General features: G+C 44.7%; 1 protein-coding gene across 1 annotated transcript in view; it reads right to left on the bottom strand.

Annotated features, from left to right (window-relative positions):
- Positions 1-25,158, bottom strand: part of LOC144762818 (vomeronasal type-2 receptor 26-like) — a 662,664-nt gene extending 637,506 nt beyond the window's left edge. The window contains exon 1 of the mRNA XM_078648099.1: positions 25,112-25,158. The gene's annotated coding sequence lies outside the window, so the exon portion shown is untranslated. The remainder of the gene's footprint in view (positions 1-25,111) is intronic.
- Positions 25,159-25,724: the final 566 nt, after the last annotated feature.

A 25,724-nucleotide genomic window follows, 5' to 3' on the forward strand; every position in this document is an offset into this window, starting at 1 on the left:
GACCCCTTCTGGGGAGCAGCATATGACTGCTCCTAATTCTTTCAGAGTTCTAATGCCTAACAGATTCTCTGGGCAAGATTTCGTGAGTAACAAGTCTGTAGTTCGGGACAATGGACCAACTTCTAGAGTAACTGGTTTCGATATTTCATTAACAATAGGCTTTCCTGAAAATCCAAGGGAAACATTTCTAGAGCCTGAGAGCGGAGCCCCTGGAACCTCGTCATGACTGATGGTAGTCCTACTTGCCCCTGTATCAATCAGAAACTTTCTGTCTTTCCCTAATACTTGACTGTGTACATAGGGACCTTCTTGATCTACAGGAATCTCGATGAGAGGCAAGCCTACCTCCCTCTCTAGGCTGTTTCATGAATACGGCTGATAATCTGGATACTCTGACTGTGCGTACTGGTACATCTGCTGTGTAACGTGTTGTGTTGCAGCTATAGGCTGCGGTACTGTAACTGTCTGTTGTGCATTCTGTGGTGGCTGGGAAGTCTGTGAAACTTGTTCTTGTCTAGGCGGACGTGGTCTTTCTTTCGTTTTACCAGTAGCTATGTTGTGTTTCAGAACTGCACCTTCATTTATGAAATGACCTGGCTGTTTACAGTAATTGCATGTCCCTTTAACGGGAACTGCAGGATGACTGGCTTGATTCGGACCCCTCTTCTGACTGTCTTGCGGAACAGACTGTGCAACTAGTACTTTCATTTTCGTGTCCTTCATACGTCTCCTTTCGTGTTCTTGCTCTTCCCTGATTCTGTTCTGGTGGTACTGGAGCATCTGGAGCATCTGTGACGGAGTATTAGCTTGCCAGGTACTTTCGACTTTCAGTACTCGATTTTTAACTTGTGGACTTGAATTCTCGACCAGTTTGGTAACAAAAAGATGGGGATACGACTCACTACTTGTTTTCAGACCACTATTAATAATGAAACATTTCTCAAATCTAGAATAAAAATCACTAGTATCTTCGTCTTGTTTCTGTTTACAGGCTGAGATGGCATCCCAATCTTCCTTTTTCGTGGCTAGTAATCTTGGCAAAACTTGTATTAATAATTCGGGCAAAGCTTTAGCTTTATCCCCAAGACCGGTACCTGGTACTCGTGTATTATCTTCAGTTTCTAATGCTGTCCAATCTATCTTTTTCTCTCCCACCTCCCATTCTTTTTCTTTGAGTTTTTCATATATGCCCGCAGGCAACAGGACTTTTAACATTTTAATGATATCAGGATACGTGTATTCTCCCATACGGAGCATGTCCTTTAATTCACGGTGGAACCCTGCTGGATCTTTATCATGACAGGGAATTAACTTTTTCATTTCCAAGAGTTCTATTTTCGTGATAGGGGTGTAAACAAATACTCGTTCTAGACCACCCCCCTCTCCCTTAACTGGGTGTACTTCTCGTAACGGATTCTGTCTGTCTATGTAGAATGATTTTCTTTCTGGGGGTGAGACGGAAACAAAATGTGGATTCAGGAACGTTCTGTATTTGTGGCGCTGTTCTAATATGACACTAATTAAATCGGTACCTAGACCTTTCCATCTGTTTAGGAGTAACTCGTTCAGTACATCATGTAAAGGACCTGGATCAGAGTGCTGATCCTCATACAGTGTAATGAGGTGCTGGATCATATATGTACCCACCAGACGTTGCTCGGCTGGGGGCAGTTTCAGAAACGTTTGGGCCACTATTTCATCTGGAAACGTGGTAGGATCACTAGTCCATCGGACTGCTGATCGGGCTAGTTCTTGTTCATGCATGGTACTAAGCTCGCTATACCCTATTCGTGATTTCAGAATGTGATCGGTGGCCTGGAATACTTGCTCAAGAGAACACTGTTCTGGTACTGGAGGAGGAAAAGTTTTCTTGTAATCTAGGCGTGAATGTCGGTCGGAAAGTCTAGTTCTACCTACATACGCTATTCTGGAGGGATTCTCGTTGTCTACCTCTTCACTAGAAGAGTCATATTCTTTCTCGGTTGCTCGTTTTTCTTCCTCCTTCTGGTGTATACGTATTATTTCCTTACGAATTTTCTTGTACATACTCTCTATACAACCTTGTGTCTTGTGTTTTCCATCGGCTATATTGTCACTCCACCTAGTCAGGACTTTCAGTTCTTCTTGATCTTTTTCTGGATAATCTTGCTCTCTTATTAGACTATTAATCAGGAACTTTAAAATCATGAGCTGAGTCTCGACTTTTCTTTGAACCATGGCTTCGTGAATACTTCCTGGATTCTCTCCTGTACGGATAAAATGATATATTCTGTCTAGATGTTCTCCCATGTCGGGCAGGGTGACCAGATAGCTGGCAACCCGTCTTAAACGTAATGAATATATGACCATATGATCTTCGCCTGGAACTGGATCATAACGACAGTCTGTAAGAAGTCGCGTGATATCTACGTATGTAGACACTTTTGGCGTACGCTGTAACGCTAGGTCATGTAGCGTCAGACGTCTTGGTTGAGGCGGGGTGCGAGGAGAACCTCCCCCCGCGGCTCCTAAACTAGAATCGTCGGTGAATACTGTACGGGCTGGTAGAGTGACTGGCATAACGGGTGCATGTACTGTGGGCTGGTCCGGGGGTACTGGAACATGAACTTGGCCCCCGGGAACAGTAGTTGGCGGGACAGGAATTACATTATTAACGGGAGCAGGCGGAACAGGATTTGCATAGGCTGGGACTGTGTCGTCCAGATAGGACGAAAGAAAAATTTCAGCTGCGGTCGGTTTGTGACGTAGCTTAATCGGGACCAATGGTGGCGGTAAATTACAGGGTGCTTCCGGGGTTGCCTTCGGCAAGCCCTCGGCAAGAAGAGGATACATACCTTTAATAAGGGCATTTCTCTGTCTGTCTGACTGTTCCGCTCTAACTCGTTCACCTTCTTCTATTAATTCCCTTTCTTGGGCTTTCTCCGAGGATTCCCTACTTAATTCTGTTCTTCTGAATTCTTTTTCGGTTCTTTTATGAGATTCTTTGCGCCATAACTCGATGGCATCTTTCTGGGACTGTCTAGCTTTCTTTTTCCATAATGCTTCTTCTACTCGCATGATGCACTCGGCATCCCATGTACCTGATACAGGCCATCTATATTTCTCTTGTAGTTCCTTAGTATAGTCCGCCCATAAGTCTAGATATATTATGGCATCTAAGCCATGCTTGTGATACATAAAATGTCCTGGACTGTCCCTAGGAGGGACAGGAACTGCTTCTTCGAGTAACCCTTTTCTGGTCTTTAACTGACGTAATTTCGAGAACAGAGGCATTTCGGTAATACACTTGGAACACAATACACAATAATCACAGTAATTAAATGGCAAACAAAACACTCATACCACAACATAAAAATACATTGATAACAGTTCGAACAGAATACTACCTGATACATTGAAAACAGAACACATGAATTTCTCGAGAACGGACTTACTAGAATTACTGGATGCACTGCTAAAACAGTACAGAACATACCGGTCCCATAAAGAGACACGTCATACCGTACCCACCTAGGTGAATACTTCGGACTGGATCTGTGTACCCAAACCCAACGGACCAGGAACAAACTAATGATCCTGTCTAGATACTTCCCCCGCGACGGTACTCACCGGGAAGCAGAAACTGGAAGGCCTCGGACTGGACTGCTACGACGTCGTCGGACTACGAACTTCGGACTTCAGAAACAGGTGGGCCTCCGGATACTTCGGACCTTGCTCTCTCGGCTTGGGCTCTGGTCGGGACGAACCGCATTCCACACCGCTTCGTCTGGATGTCGGACCGCAGTCTCCGTCTCCTCCGTGGGCCTGAGGGAGACTTGAAGCAGAAATATCTGCCGATGCGCAGTAGAGTTCCGTCACGGCTGCAGAGGGTCAGGGGACCTGCGTAACATCGCCAGCGCGTGAGGAAGGGGCTCGTCCCTATTCGGGCGCCATTATGTGGTAAATAAATAATTCATTACCGGTACTATTTTTGAATATATTAACAATAACAGATAGCTCAATAAATAAGAGGCAGGATCCGATGTATCCGAGTTGAACAGGCTTTATTCAGGCAAAAGGGAAGGGACTGGATCGGGACAGCTTGAAATAAAATAGGAAGGAAGGCAGCTGCACACGTTTCATCACAGTTCAACATATATATAGTAAGACATTTCAATTACATTACATACAGTAGGCGTAACTAGTGACAAGCGTAAGATAAGAACACATGGGCGTGAAAAGAAGGCGTGCACAGGGCGTGCACGTAGACATGTGATGAGAACGTCACAGAAGTGTCATGAATGGGCGGAAACATGGAGGGGGCTACCTGAGTAGCTGGGACCTTTAACCTAGTGGTGCGCGCAAACGGGCAATGACGTGTTACCGGGGAGAACTGGGGGCTATGACTTCTGCACTAGAAGAGGAGACTAAAGTCTGCGGTGTCAGGACGACATGTACCTATAGCATATCTGGTATCTGGTGTTTAGAGTACATGTTGATAGAATCTAAAAGTTATCAGGGCAAAGGCTACTTGACACTAAGGCTGGTGCATGCATATATTCTCCATGTATTGCGTGTGCTATGAATCTTCTATGAATATTAATACGGTAACTCTCTGACATGGAGACAGAAAGACTAGACTATAGCTGGAGATGTTTATACGGTTCAGTAGCTTAGGAATGCGGAGAAGGAAGGCTGGACTGATAACTAGAAGCATAACATACTCTTGGCAGACAGGCAGGCAGAGCCAGGCCGGGCACCGTGCTACTTGGCAGGAAGTAAGTGAAGGGTCAGGGATGCAGGTGGGGGCTGCATCGCTCCTCGGAGTGGGTTCAGGAGACTGGAGCTTGAATCTGGTGTCCGGGCCCTTTGAGGCCTAGAAAACGGGGACAATGCGGTGAATTAACGTGCATACTGTAAAACGTGGCAACGTAGGCCTAATACTCGTTGCTTTCACGAGAACTGGAAACTGGCATACTAGAGTTGGACACAGCCATAATTGCGTCTTTAATCGATCATAGGGGGATATATGCATATCGATCATGCACATATAACATAGGATGGGGAACACGTAGGCACATATAACAAGGCAAAATTCAATTTTCCTCACTTTGAAAATGGCAGGCCTAATATGCTGGAGTGATTTGCAGAAAGATTCACAGCTTTTGAGCTGGGAGTCCCTCTCGGGTATGACAGGTGGGACACTCACTAGATTTAAATATTATCAGCTGTCAGGATGGTGGACAACGAAATCCTGGGACTCTGAAGAATCAAGCTCCAATTTTGATTCAGTCTCAAGGAGGGGAGGATGGAAACAGGAGGTTTCTTTTTGGTACTGGGCCTTACTGGAGTGAGTGACTGAATCTGAACTTCAAAAACTATGGGGCAATGTCATCAGTGCTAATTCCAATGATATCAGGGGCATCTGGGGGGATTCCTTTACTATGTTGCAGGCAGTTGTTAAACCTGCTGCCCTTAAAAGAAACCATTTATACACTGCACATAGGGTATACCTGACACCTAGAAAACTAGCTAAGGTGACGGGCCTGGAATACCATTGCCCTAGGTGTAACCACCTGGCTGAGGATGATCTTCATATGTTCGTGGATTGTCCGGGGATCTCCAATTATTGGATTGAGGTACAAGAATTTTTGGAGGATGTGCTCCACCAACAAGTGGAGGTTACTCCGGGGACAATCTTTCTCGGCCTTACGGCAGATTACCAACTGAATGATCCAGCCTCTAAATTTATTTTTTATGTCATAGTCCTGGCAAGGCGAGAGAAATGTAGGGCCTGGAAAGCTGTAAACGCCCCAACTTTTGCGGAGTGTCTGAAACATGTAATCTTTACAAGTGAATCAGATATGGCCTGTGACAGTACGAGCTACAATAAGATCTGGGCGGCCCTAGTGGCCTGGCCAAATAGGTAACGGTGGTCCTATGATTTTACCTGGGCTCTGATGGTTCTTTGTCTCCTAAGTAACACTGGATCTTGTTGGCGGTGTGAACCGGAGCTGACTAAGAAAACAGCACCGGCTTGAGGGAACTCCATATTCCTCTCTTCACAGGCCTCAATGCCAGGGCTGAAACAGGTTGGCCGTTTGAGAGGGGATGTTTGTTTCCCATCAAGAATGCCCATCACGGTGTATGAGGACAAAAAAAAAAAATCTTCTTCTTCCCTTCATACTGTAGAGCAGATGATCGGATTCTGCTGTGTAACAGATTTGAAGATATGCTTTGAGCAAAAAAATAAAAATCTGCAATGATGGATAAAACAGGTAGGTGATTGCCTCTATATTATATTCTAAAAATGATAAAGCAAGCCACCATAGATAGGTTTTTCTCTCTCTTTAGGAGCTTAGGACAGGAGAGAGAGAACAAAGGGATAAGAGGCTCCAGGCACCCCAGATATCTGCCTTACATTTATAATGATCATATGACAAGGACCTGATGGAGATACAGAGTGTAACATACACATACCCCTGGCCTCCCAGATCAACCATTCTGACACCCATCATCACCTGCCTTATACACCACTATATCAGGTTTCAATCATGTTATTAAGTAAGTTAAATAAGCCAACTGTGAATAAGCCAATGTTGCCATATTTAAAGCATAGAGCACATGCACTTTTGCACTGGTTAGCAGTGGAAAAGTGCCCAGAGTGCTAAAGCCTGCTAAAGACTAATTTGCAAATGGCTGGGTCCAAACTGGGGTGGTGTGGTGAGCAAAATAATGATAGATTTAACCCTGAACCTTGTGAATCAGGGTGAAGGTTTGCAATGTCCAGCAATTGTGTCTTTTGGATATGTCGCCCTAAGCGGGAAGGGTATGCCCAAACATTGGTCCCGTGCTCACTATACGACTGGATTCAAGCTAGCCTGGCTGATGAAGATTGATGCTCTGAAACCGGTCCAAGGATGCTTGTTTCCGTTCCAGGGAGGACCTGACTTGGCAGTTTGGTCCGGACTGTTCCCACAAGGAACAGGGTCAAGACTAATTTGCATATGGCTGGGTTCAAGCTGGGGTGGTGTGGTGAGCAAAAGAATAATGGATTTAACCCAGATCCTTGTGATTGGGGGTGAATGTTTGCATTGTCCAGCATTCCGCCCATCAATTCTTTCTTTTGCATATGTCATTCTAAGCGGGAAAGGTATGCCTAGACATGGTCCTGTGCTCAGGACACCACTGAATTCAAGCTAGCCTGGCTGATGAAGGGTGAAGCCCTTAAACCGGTTTTAGGATGCCTGTTTCCGGTCCAGGGAGGACCTGGCTTGGCAGTTTGGGCTGGACTGTTCCCACAAGGAACAGGGTCAAGGCTGATTTGCATATGGCTGGGTGTAAACTGGGGTGGTTTGGTAAGCAAAAGAATGATGAATTTAACCCAGGCCCGTGTGACTGGGGGTTGAATGTTTGCATTGTCCAGCATTCCATCCATCAATTGTTACTTTTAGCAAGTTGGCATTTTCTTACTTTAGCCATTTGGTGCCTTCTGCCGGTCTCTGAATAGCCATCTGGAGTGGGTGATAGTTAAGCTTTGCGCATTCCTTTTAGACAGCCAAACACAAAGGGAGCTTCGGTGTGATTGATAGCCATCCACATCTTGATGGGCAATCCTGTGCAGGTTGGAAGGGAGAAGTTGACACGTACACCTGAATATGTTGTGCCCTGTCCCCACACAAAGGGCTGCATGCCCAGCTGTAGGGTGTCTGGAGCCAGAGCCGGAAGGGCAAGGACTCTGTGCACTGCAAAGGCCTCTCTTTCAAGTCTCCCCCACTTCATAAGCACAACTGGGTATAAGCACTGGACCTCTGGCACCACCAATTCAATACACTTCTAGACCTTTGACCAATCAGGATGAAGAACGGTTGTGCTGCTGAATAGACTGCCACTCTGCTGGACTACCGCTCTGTTGTGCTGACCTGCTGCCCTCTTGCCTGAGAGTGAGAAGGACTGGACCTGCATCTCTCCAACCTAGAATCAGAGTGACTCCAATGGCTTGCTAACTTGCCTCCTGTTTGAAGTCTCAGGTACATCAAAGACTTCCACCTCGTCTGCCTACAGCACCTGGACTTGTCATCTGAAAGTCTTGCCCTACGAAGTGGTGCCAATCTAGTCCTGGGCCCTTGGTAGTGGGCATAAAGTGCTGTAAATGCCAACATCCGCGAATCGCTGTCGTTGTGCTGCTCAGCATTTGCACATCTCCATTGATGCTGACCCATCGCGGCTGCTGCAAGGATTGAGGACATTACATCTGCATCAACGCTGGCACATTACCACTCCGGCGAGGATCGAGGATATTGTATCACTTCCATTTCCAACGCATCTCCAAGTTTGCGCAGCTTGGAGAGAATGCATCGCCTACATCCTAAGGTTCGACACCTAAGCATCGCCTCATTTGCTCCTCACACATCTTCCTCGATGTTGATGCACCCGCAAACCAAGGTACTGTCTCAGTGGGCCAAGGCTGGTCCCTGTATCCAACTAGCGCTCCATTGTGGTCGGCATAAACTTTTGGATTCGAGCTGGTAAAACGTGACCAGATAGCCCAGGCAGGCGCTTTATTCTTTTTAAAGCACTACATTTCAATGTATTCTTTAAAAATTCATAACTCTGCTTAAACCTATTGGATGGTTGTTGTTTTGGTCTTGTTTTCTTCAATAAATTAAGTTCTAGCCAGGTGTGGTATCTTTGCCTTTTAAGTTAAGCCTGACTGCTCTTGGCCACGCTATCAGTCAGTGAGCACACGTTTATTTAGGGTGTGTACCTGACTTACCTTGACTACGATTGTGGTTCTTGCTTGGACAGGGTGCATACCTCTGCCAGCCAGAAACTACGTTTTTAACAGATGTGTTTCAAAATCAAAATCCGAGGAAGAGTGGTAACTATAGTTAAAGCAAACAGAATAATACCTGGAATGTTTACAAGACATGTGAAGAGCAGACAATTTAGCAATATATTTGCTGTGTGAACTTATATCAGTCCCACCCCCATATCTTTTGCTTGCTAGGCTAAATTTGGCACCAAAAGAATAACCCTATTTGAGTTCAATAAGGCTACTGTTCAATACAATAGTATTGTCTACCATCCTCATCTGAGTTGGAATGCAGGTTGATAAGCCTAGCGATCGGAAGGTAAGCACACCTCTAGTTCATCTTTAGTTAAAAGGTAGGTGTTACAATTTTACATGGCCCAGGTCATGTCAGTCTTCTGGCTCTAAGATTCCCTATAGCCCTTCTCACTCTGTTATTACTTTTTTAACATTATCTGGCCATTGGTGTATCTTTTGGGTCACTGTTGAATAAACAATTATCAGAAAAAGGCCTGGTAGCCATTCACTTACTTTCCTTCAGTGAAATTGGACCCATTTAAAAATAATAATGATGAATGCAAAATGAAATTACCAGCTTCCATGAAGCTTTGTTCACAATTTAATAACAATTATTAAGAACAGATCATTCAATTCCGAATAAATAATTAGGACATTTTTTAGGAAACTTGATGCAATGATAAACAATATTAATAAAACAGACATTCAATATTTGTCACCTAAAACTAAACAGTAACCTAAAAAGAGATCTACTTAAAAGAGGTAAAACATGAAAATTACAATAGCTTCTCTATTTCCTCTTCTCAAGCATTATCCCTCTTATCTGACCAGTTTGCTAAGCTTGATCACTTATTTGAGTCTTTTAAAGTAGGATATGTATTTGGTTAAAATTGCTTCAGCATGTCTGGAGCAGACCACGGTCATTTTCCCCCTACTACAGTCCACAGTAGAGGCTGGAACAGTGACCTTAATTTACTACTGTCAAGACAATAAGAAGAAAGACACAATCTCCTAAGACCAGGTCAATGATACTGGCGCGTCTCCTTCTTCAATTTTCTACTATTTCTGATTCAGCTTATGGGTCATTAGTATCATTTTCAAAAAGGAGTGGCTAGACATTAAGTCATTCAGGTGAGGACTACAGAGCATTGAAACACAAATATTCTTGTAGGACATGTGAGGTGTAGATCTGTGTTCTCTTTGAATATTGCCCATTCAATGTTGTATTTTTCTAGCTCCAAAATGCACTGAACATTATTTAGGGTTTGTAGAAACCTTTCAGCCACACCAATCACCTGTGGCCATTTAGGCATGATCTTGCAATAAGTCCATTTTCAGTGCAAATCTTGTGAGGGGTTCTGTACATTGAAAGTATCTTTTTTAACTTGGGTATTCGTTTTTCAGCTGCTGTTATGAATTTATTTCCATTTCTGGATACTTGATGCAATGGTTCAGCAATGAGTGGTTTCTCTCATTCAGAAAACTTGGGAAATTGCCACTCACATGTGACAATGGAACTAATGGTGCATCTTCAGTGATGATTAGGACCAATGGTTCAGGTAGTCAGGTGGCCTGGCACAGTAAACAGCTTGCAACCATACTCTTTACCTGCACGTCCTGGCCACGGATCCAAACCGCTTGTAGGAGATTCATTTTGAACTTCCTTATTGTCCTATTTGAGAGAGCTTCAGCATTCTCTGAGCCAGTAAACAGGGTATAGTTTTACATTTGCCTCGCCACGTTAGCCCTTCAGTCACTATGAGCTCCTTTGGTAAGTTGAAAAGTGTTTGTATGTTATTTCTTACTCCCAGGGTGAGGTGTGACTGTGTTTGTACCATGAATCACAACAGGTTGTTGAGGGTGACATCCTTTGCAAACATCAGGTATCAGGTCGAGAAGCAGGTGTTATTTCTTTTGTTAGAGGATACGCTTTTGAGGCATTATTTATAATATGCCACCACCTCTTGCAAAGGACCTGCCCAGCAAAGCAGAGCCACATCCGTCACCACCATTAGCTCTGAACGAGTAATGGAGAGTGGTCGGGTTGCAGTCGAACACCGCCACTGCCGATCACATGCAGTCTCCTCTAATACCTTAATGACACCATAAAGGGTTCCTTGGTACTGCATCCACTGAGACTTCAGATCCCACTGCAGGGCCTGCATATTCCATCTGGAAAAGTGGACAAGCAGGATGCATAAGGCCAGCAGGCTAAAAAGCCTCTGTGTTTAATTCACCGAGATCCTGGTACGCGGCTGAAACAGCAAGATCTTGGCCCAAATGTCTTGGACTCATTGTAATGGAAGAAAGGACCTGAACTGCACCAAGTCTAGAACAGCTCCTATAATATGAAGTTTCTGTGAAGAGGTCAGTGGCGACTTTGCTCATTGATTGAGAACCCCGATAATGGCAGGAATGTTACTGTCAGCTGAACATTGTCTACGACTGGCTGTTGCGAGCCTGCCTTCAACAGCTAGTCATCAAGATACGGAAAACTGGTACCTCCAACCTTCAAAGATGGATGGAGGCCACCACCATGACTTTCATGAACTCCTAAGGGGCACAGTTAAGGCCGAAGCAGAGCACAGCATCTGACATTTATCCTGGCTGATGTTGACCCACACATGACATCTGTGTGACTACAGGATGGGCACATGAATATTTGCATCATGCAAGTCCAAATCAACCATCTAGTCACCAGTGTGAGGGTTTTGAATGTGTCCTTCTGCAGGAAGGCACTCTGAGGGTGAAGATCTAAAACAGGATGAAGGCCTCCATTCTTTTTCAGCACAAGGAAATAGCAGGAGTAACAAGTTGTCCCTATTTCCAAGGTCAGCACCCTATCCATGGCCCTTTTTGCCAGTAGAGCTTGCACCTCTTGCAGCAAGATAGATTAGTTTCTCCTCAGAAAGGCATTCTGATGTGGAAGGAAGTTGAGGTGGGTCAGAAAGGAATAGAAGGGCATAACCCTACTGGAAGATCTGAATTACCCATCTGTCGGATGCCATCATGGAAGAAAATGCCTGATCCTACTTCCCAGGGGATAGTTGTGCGTCACTAAAGCCAAACTAAAGTGGTTTGTGGCAGACACTACAGTGGAGAAGGACCGTGAAAAACATGACCCAGGGTGATCTGTATTTGTGCTCGATTCCCATAGCCGCAAAATGACTGGGGTGGCTGCTGCTATGATGGTGGGCCCTGGCGTTGTCTATATGCCAGCCCACTGGAGCCTCGTAAAAGTCAAAACTGAGGAGGACATTGTTGAGCAGAGGTAGAAAGGCCCAAGAAAGCTGATATGTCTCTGCTTTTCTTAATGTATTTGAGGAGAGAAGCAGTCTTTCATCAAATATGAAGGACCCATTAATCATATCCATAAGGAATGCCTGCACATCTCCAGAAAGCCAGTAGCTTGCACCCACACATGATGCTGAAACACTACTCTAGATCTTGGAGTCAGAATGGAAATTGGCATCAGGGTCAATAGGGAACCCAAGGCTGGTGCGAAGGGCTCCCGATCTTTCAAGGATTTGGAGTGAGACCGATTGGCACCTTGATGCCCTCTGACTTCTCTTTGACCAGAGAATGGGGGATGGGGTTGAGTCTTCTTTAGGTTTGATTTTGACTTACTGTATGATTTTGGCAGCGAGGAAGTCCTTTTCGCTGGAATGCTCGTGGGAGGGGCATGCACTCTCTACTTGAGGCGGGACGTACACGAGGTCCGTGACTTCTTTTTGTGTTCGGTGACATACAGCTTTGTTTCAAAGTCCTTGATCACATTAGAGTGCATGAGGGCACATTCTTCACATGACTTGAAGTCATGCCCGAGTTCAAATAACAGAGGCACATCTCGGGCAGATCCGTCACAACATAACAACATCTGTATCTGACAGTCACAGCATGGTTTGAACCCAGCAGTCTTCAGTGGGGACATTGTTCCCTTCCCCCCCTGGCAAAGAATTTGGAGAATTCATCAACTGGTGAAAAAGAGCGGCGTGCCTGATCCACATTCAAAGGCATTGAAAGAAAGAAACTAATGTCATTCAGCAGGTGTGGCGCCTATATGCGGCTCTGCTCCGTCACTACTGGGGTGGAATGTGGCCATTGTGGAGCTGCATGGTACCACCCAGCCACGCACAGGAGCACTGCTGTGAAATCTTCGGGGTTCAGTCTAGTGTCGGGGGAATAATCCACATTTGCAGTTAGAAGTATCCATCAGAATGTTTATGATCTGGACATACACAAAAGTGACTATCATTCAGGTATATGTAAAAGTGGCTCTAACCCTACAGGATTGCTATGGTCCCTTTTTCAATGTATGAATATCACTGTTCTGTTCAAAACATGATAATAGGCATGAGCTACATGAGCACATTGTTTATTACTTTTGTTGCTGAAGGAGGACAGAACCTAGCCTGATGGGGCTAGCATCAACTGAAGTTGTCTTGGCTTGGTGAGGTTGCAGAATTTCATTTGAGTCTCCAAACATTGCATTTCTTTTGTTTTTCGACAAGCAGTTAGACCAGCCCTACACAGTGTTTGATTATAGAAGTCGCGTATTGATTTTGTTATCTCCTTTAGGTTTTAAATGAACCTCCAACAGTATATTACCTTAACCAGAAAACTACAACTGATTTGCTATTTGCTTGGCTACTGGTTAAATTTTAAATAATATCTACTATTTAGTCAGCAGCTGGGTAAATGGTGAAGTTTCTTTGTTATTTGCAGGGCCACCGACCAAACAGGACATCATTTGCACTATTTAGCCAGTGACTGGGTAACTAATAAAGTTTATTTTTGCATATCCACTGCACAAATTGTACATAATGTCTGTTATTTAGCCGGCAGCTGGGTAAAGGGTGATGTTTTTTGGCAATTAGCATGACCACCTGATGTTTGCTCTAAAGCCATTATTTGTGTACATAGTGGAGTGTTTATGAAATTTGAACGGTCACCGGCCAAACAGTACATAATGTATGTTATTTAGCCACAGGATGGATAAATAGTAAAGATTCTTTGCTATTTGCACATCCACTGTCCAAAACAGTACATAATCTCTGTTATTTAGCTAGCTGCCAGGTCAATAATGAAGCACATTTGCTATTTGCACTAAACTTGCACATTGGATCAATGGCAATTCCATGGGGTTTGGAAAAATTACACGTGCTAAATAACGGCGATTATGAGTGTTTACCATGTACTGGGGACTCAGTATTTACTGCGTGTTAAATACTCTTCTACCATCCACCACACCCATAAATAGTACATGCGCAAAACATCAGAAATTGCCAATTTTCAGGCATGTGACATTTTATGAATGGGAAAATTAATTCCTAGAGAGCTGAACTAGTCAGGGCAACTCACTGAAGGTCACCCTTAAGGTACACCAACAACTACAACCTGTGCGGGCGTGTGCAGACATTCACTTTGTGTGAACAAAGCACCTTGAAACATGACAAACAGAATCCATTGCCATCCTTTGAGTTCAATCAGTCAACTCCACCAGAAACGTGTGACACACTCTTCCATTGTTGACCCCCTGCAAGGAAAGGAAGAGGAGGTTTACATATCTGGAGCCAAAAACAAATAGGAACATGCCCGTGGAAGGAGATGACGGACAACATCAATACTTTATCGACATATCGACTTGATGTTAAGAACATTAAAAGCAGGTATTTAGGTATTTAACCTTGAAATGTTAGTGTCATAAGGAAATTGCCAAGCACATGCACTAAATTATGGTAAACGGTGATAGCTCTCCACCTCAACTGTACCTCATGCCTTGGGAGAAAAATAATTTAACCATCCTCAACATGTCTGGAGAGAAAGACATTCAAGAAGGTCTTGAGCTTGGAGGAATCAAAGGTAAGAGACATGAGAGTTGTAATGGAAGTTTATGTGGTTGTTAAAAATGATACTTGACTGATATTCATCATCATTATGAAACTGTAAGATATATCATGGCTGTAGATGTATGCACAGGTTTTGCACACCTTGCCTCACAGAAAACACAGGGGACCAATTGGCTCCCAATAGTTTTCCAAAACCTGTGTGGCCTTCCTGCGCACGATTAGCTAAACTGTTTGACTTCGTGCTGGAGTTGGTACGTCTCTGTGATGCACTTCAGGAAGTTTTACTGGTCTTCCTATTGATATCTGAAGAGGACCCCACTAACGCAGCTTCTTACCACCCAATACCTATTCTGAATGTGGATTATGAAATCCTGTGTAACATTCTAGCCCCTATGACCCAACAAGTTCTTCCTAGCTGAATCCACACAGAAAGGAATGGCTTCATTACTGGTAGGCGCATTGCACTAAATATCAGGCAAATGTATTGCATCATGGAGGCATCATGGAGGCAGTGCTGACCCAATGGCCTTGATCCGCAGCCCTGGTCTTAGACCTAGAAAAAGCATTTGATTCCCTCAGCTGGGACTTTCTGTTCGGAGTACTGAGTTAATTCAGCTTTCTAGTCTGCACCTTTAAATTAATCCATTGGTTATACAATGATCCGACGGTAAGAGTCCGCTCAGGGAGCCTGTATTTGCAACCTATGCGGGTGGTTAGAGGCACTCGGCAGGGTTGCCCTCTTTACCCGGTGCTCAACACACTTATGATAAAGACCCTCACTGCACATGTTCATCTCTTGGGGAGAGACTGGGGAATCGCCTTAGTGGATAGGAAACATGCCATCTCCCTGTATGCAGATGACGTATTGTTCTATGTTAAAACCCTTAAGGCAGACTACTACGATATTGCCCACCTACTACCATAATTACGGGCTATTTCTCGGCTATGAGTGAGTTAGGCCAAGTCCTATCTGTTTCTCCTGATCCCCACTGTTAGACCTGGCATCCTTAGGGTGGTCTTCCCCAGACTTGCTGTCAGCGTACCTCTTCTTTTTGCTGATTCTCTTTGTTGGCCTTAGGACTCTGAGCACTTTATCACTTCTGAGCACTTTATCACTGCTAACCAGTGATAAAGTGCATGTGCTTCTCACCTGAAACATGGTTTGTTTGATGCATCCACAATTGTCAAGCATAATTTACTTATAAGTCCCTAGTGCAGTGCACTACTTGTGCCCAGGGCCTATAAATTAAATGTTACTAGTGGGCCTATAACACAAGTACCCCCTTAAACATCCCTCAGGCCTGCCACTGCGGAGCCACTTTGACTTGACATTTGAAACCCTTTGCCAAGCCTTCAACTCCCTTTTATTATATGTACGTCACCCCTAAGGGATGCACTAATTAGCCCATAAGGCAGGGTGCTCTGTAAGTAAAAAGGACATGTACCTTCAGGTTTTGCATGTCCTGGTGGTGAAAAACTCTCAAACTCTTATTCAGTACATAGAGGATAACATTGGGTATTCCTTGTTACACTCAATAAGTTGCAATTCCTAATTGAGACAAGGCCTGGATGTCATATTCAGTACCTCTGCAAAGGTAATGCCAAATGCTCTTTAAATGGTGTAAGTGGAATTTTAGATACCTCTCTGAAAATTTTACTTTTGTAAAGCTGGACATTTTCCTGTTCTTAGCTCTTTTGTGTTTGCTGCCGGTCACTGATCACTGGCTGGGGTGGGTGGCAGATCACCTTGTGTATTTCCCCTCCACAGTCCCACACAAAAGAAGGTCTGGGTGTGACTTCATTCATCTACCTGGAAGGAAGAATGGTAGAGGCTCGGCAAAGCCCCACACTTTCAGCTGAATACGCTGTGCTCTGACCACTCACAAATATCCGCATAAACCCTGTAGTGAGTCTGGAGCCAGGGCAGGATGAAGGGACCTGCGTGCAACTGGATATAAGTACTGGACCCTGGACTCTCTCATTTTTGACTTGAAACCACTTTGACAAGAAGAAGGACTGCTGTGCTGACGACTGCTGATTGCTGTCCTACTGCTCTGGAAGACTGCTGCTTTGCTGTGCTCTCTGCTTTCTCCATCTAACTGCCCCAGAGTGTCTACAAAGGTTAGCTGACTAGCCTCCTGTTCTTTAAAGACTCAGGGACATCAAAGTCTTTAACCCTCCTCCTGTGCCTGGGTCATTGGAAGTAGCTCCAGGTGCTTCCTCCAGCAAAATTGACTCATCCTCTGCTGTGACAAGCAGAATCAACTCATCGCTGCGTGAGCAGAATCAGCTCATCACAGTTCGGGCCTGTGTAGCATCACCAGAACCGCCTTGTCAACCGCAGCCTCACTACCACCACAGAAGGATAATCAATGCATTCCTTTGACAAGCGTGGCTACCGACGAAGCACAGAAATCACTGTATTGCTGCCACATCTTAAGGACAATCAACGCATCCCCTTGACAAGCATGGAGATACCCAGTGCATCAGCTAAGAATCAATGCAACGCGGACCCGGTGCTTAATCCTTGCAAATCAACCCATTGTCATCAACACGTGGAGAAGATTAACACATATTAATCGCGGGAGTGACATCGACGCATCAATCGGTGCATCCCCCATCTGCGACAAGGACATAGGTACTATTGCTCAGCGGACCCTGCGTGGGCCCTGTAGCTGGCCTGCACTCCACCGCGAGTGGTCTTAAATTTTGACTTGATTCCGGTCCAGTGCCACAAGATACCCCCCAAAGTGCTAATTGCTTCTGATTGCTAGAACTGCATTTAATCTTTAAAAAATTATCTCTAAATTTATACATATTGGATTTTTGCCATTTTGTTCTTGGATTATTTATAAAATCAAAATCAATTTTTATGAACCTGTGTGGAGTCTTTCTGCAGTGTTTTCACTGATTTACTGGTTTTGTTTGTAAACCTTTTTATTGGATTTTACATTTCATACAAACATGTCATGCAATAATCATTCGCAGCTGCCGGGATGCAATATTTCATGTGTCTCGTTGTCGGGACTGGCTCAGCCATCAGCGACTGTAGGATCATTAATGACAGTTACACTTGGATGTGGTGCAAGGTCTCTTCCTGGAACAGAGAGAACCTTGGCTAGATCTGTTCACCACCACCAAGAATGCGCACGTCAGAACTTTGTGAGTTGAAGTTTCCAAATCATCTCTTGCACTGAGACACGACAAGCCTTGAGTGGAACTCAGTACTCCTGTATTCTTTTCTGTCAATACCAGTCTTTCCTATGTTTGAAGGAGCTCAGGAATGACCGGGCCAAAGTCATCTTTTTAGCCTCAAATTGGGCATGGAGAGTATAGTAATCCGAAATCCTGGGCTTGAAATATGTCTTCTATCAGGCTGCCCTTCCAGAAGGAGGTACTGTCGCAGCAGCAGGGTAAGGTTCTGCACCCAGGCCTTTGCTATCTACACCTTTATGTTTCGAGATTGTGCACCTACAGCTGAATAATTTCGACCTTCCTTTGGAGATAGTTGATGTCATCTTGAATGCAAGGTGTCCCTCAACAAAAACTGTATACGCCTGTCATTTGGATAACTCTGTGGTTTAGTGTGACACTCAGTTGAGAGAGACCCCCTCCAGGCAAGGTTATCAGAAGTTTTGTCATTTGGTTTGTCACTAGCCTGACAAAGTTTTGCTCTGGGCACAGATAAAGGGTACCTTTTAGCTCTTGCTGCTTTTTTGCAGTTGGTGGATCAGCCCTCATTAAGTCACCAGCTGTTATGCACTTTTTGGAAGGTTTACAATAATTGTTTCTTTCCTCTCCTTTTGTCATGCCAAAGTCGGACCTGAACTTGGTCCTTACATTACTGATGTGCACTCCCTTCGAGCCACTTCAAAGATGCTCCTTGTGGGTGGCTTTTCACCCTCAAGACAGTGTTCCTCATTGCCATAACATCAGCAGAGCATGTGAGTGAGCTTCAGACTCGGTGTCACGCTGCTGTACACCACCTTCTTCCCAGACAAGCTGATTTTGCAGGAAAGGGCATCTTCCTAACCAAAGTGTTGATTCAGTTCCATGTCATTTCAAACATCACCTTGCTCTCATTCCGTGCTCTGGATCACCCCCGTTTGGACCTAAGAGAGCTCTAAGCTTTTATATTGATCATACCAAAGAACACTGAGTGAACGATCAGCTCCTTTTAGGGTTCTATGGAGCAAAAAAATGAAAGGCTGTGCAGAAAAGAACCATCTCCCACTGGATTGTGTAGGAAGCTGGCCCTTTATGTAGTGGTACACAAATAGCAAAATCTGGTGGTCTTGGCTAGAATAAAAGGTACAAACACTGATTTAGTGGGCCACAACCTAAGTATGACACCAATCAACCATCAATTCTCATAGTCAGTTTGATATATAAGAAAGTGACTGTTATGAACAGAGTTGGATTTCCATCAACTGCCCTTCGTGGCCAGTGTCATCATCTGGATCTAAGTAGATCAGCGGCGTATGTGGTACAAGCCGCTCCTGCACTATTTTAACAGGTTTAGAAGTGATATCAAAATAAAAGAGTTTGTCTCTTCCTTATCCTTTTTAAACTTTCACACTCGCTGCACTAACACTTTCCACAATCTGTCCTAGTGTAGATCTGGGGCTTACACTTTATATACTTTCTACCAAGTTGGTCACTGGGTCTCACGTTTTTCATTGTTGAAGAGTTGTCAGTGACTAGTACGAAATCCGATCCACATATTTTCACTCTTTCACTAAGAGGTGCTGTGGTAGGAAAGAAGGAGATCCAGATGATGACACTGGCCACGAAGGGCAGTTGATGGAAATCCAACTCTGTTCATAACAGTCACTTTCTCATATATCAAACTGACTATAAGAATTAATGGTTGATTGGCGGTATACTTAGGTTGTGGGCCATTAAATCAGTCTTTATACCTTTTATTCTAGCTAAGACCACCAGATTTTGCTGTTTGTGTATTTAAATTTATTTGGGGGTTAAATCTGTAGCTGGTCGGTAAACAGTCCCTTGGACCCTTTTTCCTGTGTGGAATTGTGTGTCGTTTTTATGTAGTGGGCCAATGTAGGGATACACCATGCAAAAATTCGGGAGAACCCTTATTGGCTTACAGGGCTTAATGTAATAATCCCAAGTGCTCTATTTGTAGTAGTGTGATCGAGCAGTTTAGGCGTATCAGAGGGAAGTGTTAAGGATTTTTTGCACACACAGAGTCAACAATTGAGACCCACACTCCAGAAGACATTTGAGACCAATTTAGAAAAAAATACCAGTTTTTATATAATTTTACACACCAAGATCATTGGAATTAGGTAAGTATGTTCGGAGAAATAGATATTACAGTAAAAAAGAAAAATGCTCAAATAATGTAATGTTATCGTGTAGGAGAAACATATGCTGCATACATATACTTTCAAGCGATTGTTGAAGGTGCCTTACAGGACTTAAGATGCTTAGGGACCAAGGTCCAAAGAACCACCAGCAGTTCGGTTTTACCTGCCCTAGTGTGTCCGGATGCAGAGGTGCTGGTCGCATTAGTAGCCTCGAGCACTAAATTTTAAAGTTAATGGAAGGGTATCCATAACAAACAGACTGCAAGTGAGTACAAGTCCAGCAGAGCGCAAAGGGGGACTTAATTTGTGATGGTGTAGGGAGTGTAGGGCATTAGCCAATGGGCCACTTGCCCCTGGGGTGACTAAACCCCTATATGACCACTCCCTGTGAGGAATGAGAATAATCCTGACCCAGAGTTCCTAGTTTCAGCAAAACCAGAATGGTGAAACCCTTCTTTGACTGTTTACTTCAGGTGGCCCACCTTAGGGGTCTGCCTAGCATGTAAGTGTAACACGCCTGCTGACTAGCTAATTTTCCACCTGCTGAAGTGCCCAGGACAGGGAGTGGTGTTTCCCTGGTCTGCAGGAAATTCAGGGACCCCGAACAAAAGCAGCAGAGTCATACTGCTGGAGGAGGTGTGGACACCTTCCTCCGGAGCAGGCATTGTCTCTGCCTTTGGCATTGCTCACAGGGTGTGGGCATTGTTAGGCTTTCACAATGGTTTCCATTTCATATATCTTGCAAAAGTAATCAGTCTGCAGTTTGCTTGCAGTCCCTTGGGGTGGCATAATACATGCTTCAGCACTTAGGAACCCTCTTTAGTCCCCATGCCCTGGGTACCAGGGGTACCATTTACCAGGGACTTACAGGGGTGCTAAAGTCATTGCCAATTGGGTTACAATTGAACATGCCATTTTAGGGGAAAGAACACTGGCACTGGATCCTCATTAGCAGGCTTCAGGACACTGTCAGTTGAAAACCAGTATCTATTAGTATTAGTTCATTTGGGGGGGGTGCAAAACGTTGGAGGGCTTCTGCAAAGAGAAGTCCAGGTTAGAGAAGTCTCTATCAGAGGGAACAAGTAACTTACCTTAGGTACCGCTCTTAAAGGTAAATACCTATCTAGCCACAGGTTCCTTACTGACCCTACCATCCTCCCTGTTCTGTGACTGGCCTGTATCCAATAATAAGATCCCAAGTCTAGAAATCTACACAATGGTCACAACCAATGTGCTACTGGGGCTCTGGTACAGGGGGCATGGACAATCTTGAAAGCAATTGATGTCAATGTGTGGTAATGGTGCCTATAAAGGGTCAACACCATTTCCAGAGCCTCACAGCATCCATGCGGAGCCTCACAGCACCACCTACCGTCCCGTAGAGGTACTACTGAAAGGTTCCCTGATCCAGTCTGACACCTGGACGATATTTAACAAGTGAGAAATTTCAGTTAGATAGAGTCCATACCTGAAAAGCTTTGGCGATGGTAAGTAACTTGTTCGTCAAGTTCTCTCATATGTGCTGATGAAGTTTTTAGCACGTGAGAGGACCTTGAAATACGTGATCACTGGATGTGCACTGAAGGTGAAGGAAAGATAGCTCTTCCTTTCACTCGAAGTCTTCAATATTAAAAAAAGTGTGTTTCTTTAACATATAGAAGTGTTTAGTACCTCAGATCATATCAGTGCATAGAGAACTTTTACAAGAAAAGTGATACTGTGACAGTTGCTAAACAAGAAGTTAGAAACATGAATGCCAAAACCTGGCCTGCCTTTAGTAAACTAAAACGCAAACTTCTTGTCATGTGTGACCCATATTTAGCCTAGATTCTTAATACAGATGGCGCAACTGCAACAATATAGTATTTTTATTTTTACAACAAATTTTATTTGGTTATTCATTTGAAAGTTGGGCAACAGCCCTACAATGACCTGTAGGAGAAAAAAACGGTGTTGTCATCGCTGAAGTTCCGACATTTTGATCATTTTCCAACACCTGCCAAACATGCAGGTGGTACAACTTAAACAAACTGCAGACAGTACTAGATCTCAGGACATGAGTATATGATATATTAACAAAGTTATCCATTATCATACAGTGTGGGATAGTCCGGTCAATGAGCATTGGGAATATGGGGTCACTTATAAGGGGTCTGTGGGTGGCGGGGGAAGCTCTATTCCATGATATGTCGCCCATCGGGTCAAAATTTTCCTATGTTTAATGGAGCAGCCACAAGCTAGAAATACCGCTATTTCCACCCCCATACATCTATCCAGTTTGGTCTTCCATTTGCCTAGTGTCGGGGGAGATGTCCCTTTCCACAGTTGTGCGATATCTCGCTTGGCAATAGTGAGAGCTGAAAACAGTAAATGTTGCTTATATTTATTTCCCCCAATGTAGTCTGTGCTGTGTAAAAGTAAGAGTTGTGGGTCAAGCGGGAGTTCCCATGCAAGTACCTCATTTAGGCAGGACATAATTCTACGCCAAAAGGGTTGCAACACCATGCAACTCCAGACTGTATGCAAGAATGTCCCGTCCTCTCGTTCACACAGCAGACATGCAGGGGACTGGATTACTCCCATCTGCCAGAGTCTGGTCCGTGTATAGTATGCTTGGTGAGGATATTTAAACTGTTTCAGGCGGTATTGTGTAGAGACCACCGTGCCCCTCTGGTTCAGACCGGGCCATAGTACGGAGTCTGCTCTCCTGGCCACTACCGAGTACCTCCGAACGGTCCTTGATGCCGGTCAAAGTGCTTCGCTGATTCTTCTTGATCTCAGCGCGGCCTTTGACACGGTTTCCCATGACATCCTTCTTGATCGTCTGGAGACATTCGGAGTAACCGGCCTGGCTCTTAGGTGGTTCCATTCTTTCCTTAAAGACAGATCCTTCCGGGTCTCAGCACCCCCTTTTCTATCTAAATCTCATCCTATTGCACAGGGAGTTCTGCAGGGCTCTGCGTTGAGCCCATCTCTTTTTAATCTGTATGTGCAACCTCTTGCAGCAGTGGCCAAAGAGTGGGGTCTGACACTGGTGTCGTACGCCGACGACACACAGCTGGCCATCACTCTGACGGAAGGCCCGTCCATCTCGGCTTCTAGATTTAAAAATGCTCTTTCCGCAGTAGCCCAATGGTTGACGGACAACTGTTTACAGCTTAATGCTGGAAAAACAGAAGTGCTACTCCTTGGTAAAAACACCAGCCATTGGAATGAGCACTGGTGGCCGTCTTCCCTAGGCACCATACCACCTCCCAAATCCCTAGTTAAAAATCTAGGAGTATGGATGGATGCCTCACTTAACTATCAGACCCACACCAAAAAAGTCGCTGGCACGTGCATCGGTCTGCTGAGGAATCTCAGACATATACTAGGTTTTTTTGATGCCAAAGTCCGCCAGCTTATCATCCAAGCAACTATCCTCTCGCGTTTGGACTACGCCAATGTTCTCCTCTTAGGCGCGAACAAAGGAGAGATAGCACGGCTCCAACGTGTACAAAACTCCGCGGCAAGAGCCCTGGTCGGCCTTCCTCGTAGATGTTCGGCCAGAGCTACTATCCGCAAACTACATTGGCTACCTGTTGACTCCAGAATTAGATTCAAAACCCTCATCATGACTTTTAAAATCCTCAAACTTGACAGTCCTACACTGCTGCGATCGCTTCTCACCCCCTATGTCCCATCACGCAATCTGCGATCCTCTAACCAACATCTCCTATGCGTCCCTCGCACTAAACTCTGCCGCATGGGCGGCCGCTCCTTTAGGGTTTTGGGAGCCAAGCTATGGAACGATCTACCTCTTAACATTCGCTCTATAGAAAGCCTATCCACCTTCCGAAAAGCTATTAAAACCTACTTATTCCCTTCCCCTTAACTCCCCTCACCTCTGCGCCTATAGGTTAGGGTTGTGATTTCTTTAGCGCCGGGACGCCTCATTGCTGGGGCAGCTGTTTTGCGCTTCACCAAATTAAGAATAGAATAGCAATAGCTTCAGCTCAGTGAGCTTACTTGTTTCCCTTGTGCATAAAAATATGGTACTTGATCTTATGTCTCATCACTTTCAAATTCCACCAGCCGCCATTGCATATTCAAGTGTGTTTTACCACCTTTGAAGTAGCAATGAAACATACTGCTTTACAACCACGTCTAAGACAGAAGCAGAGCAAGCAATTCTAAATGCCACTGCGCGCACAGGGACACAAATTTCGACTCACCCTTGAACTGCACAGAGAGAGGCAAGAATTTAGGGCCAGGCACATAGTACAATTACCCACAAATCCTCACCCACAGCCTCATAACACGAGGATCATGCTTTCAAATCTTGTAAAAAGTGTATAAGATTTTTCTTGCTAGATACTATAAAGAAGGCCCCGATTTCTGAAAACAATCGTGTGAGAAATAATATCCTTGTAATCGGGGTGAAAACTGACATTTAATGTTCATTAAGAAAGCTGGATTTAAAGTCACAAATTGAATACGTAAAAAACATTGTTCTGGTACAGCAACATACAGCTACGGAAATAGAAGTCAGCAAAATCCCTTTTGTCTCCGTTCATTCACAAATGTTATGTTGCTAATGGAACAAAATTACATGTTGAGCAAAATTACATGTGCATAAAATAACAGGGTTTCAGAACGGCAACTTAGCGCATTTTTTGTAATTATAGACTGGAACGATAACTAGCCACCTGAAAGATTTCCAGGCGATGAAAATGGCAGGATTTACACTCGTTGCACTGTAATTAATGACAATCACTTTCCAGCAACAGAGGTGGCAACCGCATCCAACTCAAATCTAACAAGATTAAGAAACGCCCTCTAACTTTGTTTCGTCCAAGTCGACGTGTAGAAAACGAAACAGTAAATTATTCTCCCATCCCCATTGCCTACCTGAATTTGGCATGTTTAACCATGTGAGCAGCCTTGCTGGCGTCGCAATTATTGATTATTTACCCTTCGTGTTCTTTTAATGAGTCTGTATATATCTTAACCTGTGCTATTTTAAATATTGTGTGACTCGGGGGCTCTCAGCATTTTTGACAAGTGTAGCGGGGAAATTGAGGAATAGTTACTGTTACCTGGGGGCATCATATAACATTCATCCTCTGCTGTGTTCTTACCCGGAACCGACCCCGGTCCGCCGCGGCTGCTGTGCCGTTAGTGCGGAGGGCGGTTTCCGCTACTCTGCACACAATCCCTACTTCCGGCAGGATGCGGTCCGCCGGAAGGAAGGTATTTAGCCATTCATGCACCGGATGCGCAGTGGGCGCGTCGAAGGCGCGCCTAAGGCAAGCCCGCCTGCGCCCATCTGCGCCTGGCCCGCGCCGAGCGCACAGGATGCTGCCAGTTGCCAGGAAAATGGGCTTTTGTACTCTAGGAGCGAACTTCTCGCCTTAAATCATCCAACGGAGGGATGTGAGGTATGTCCTCTCAATGCCCATGGTAGATGTGGGGGCTGTGGTTTTGCCTTCTCTACCGCTAACATGAGCTATGGGGGCAGTCGACGAGCTGAGATTTTAATGCACGGAGGGCTCGTTAACGCCCGTTCTCTGGGGAAACATAGGTATGAAATAGCCCAAGTTATTGAAAATATGGGGCTGGACATGCTTTTCATAACAGAAACATGGGCGGATATGGCTTCGGACCCCGATTTCATTACCGCCTCCCCAGTTGGATATAGTTTTGTTAAGATGGATAGGCCTCTGGGGAGGAGAGGAGGAGTAGCAATTATAT

This window comes from Lissotriton helveticus, chromosome 6 (assembly GCF_964261635.1).
Source record: "Lissotriton helveticus chromosome 6, aLisHel1.1, whole genome shotgun sequence".
Taxonomy (NCBI): Eukaryota; Metazoa; Chordata; class Amphibia; order Caudata; family Salamandridae; genus Lissotriton; species Lissotriton helveticus.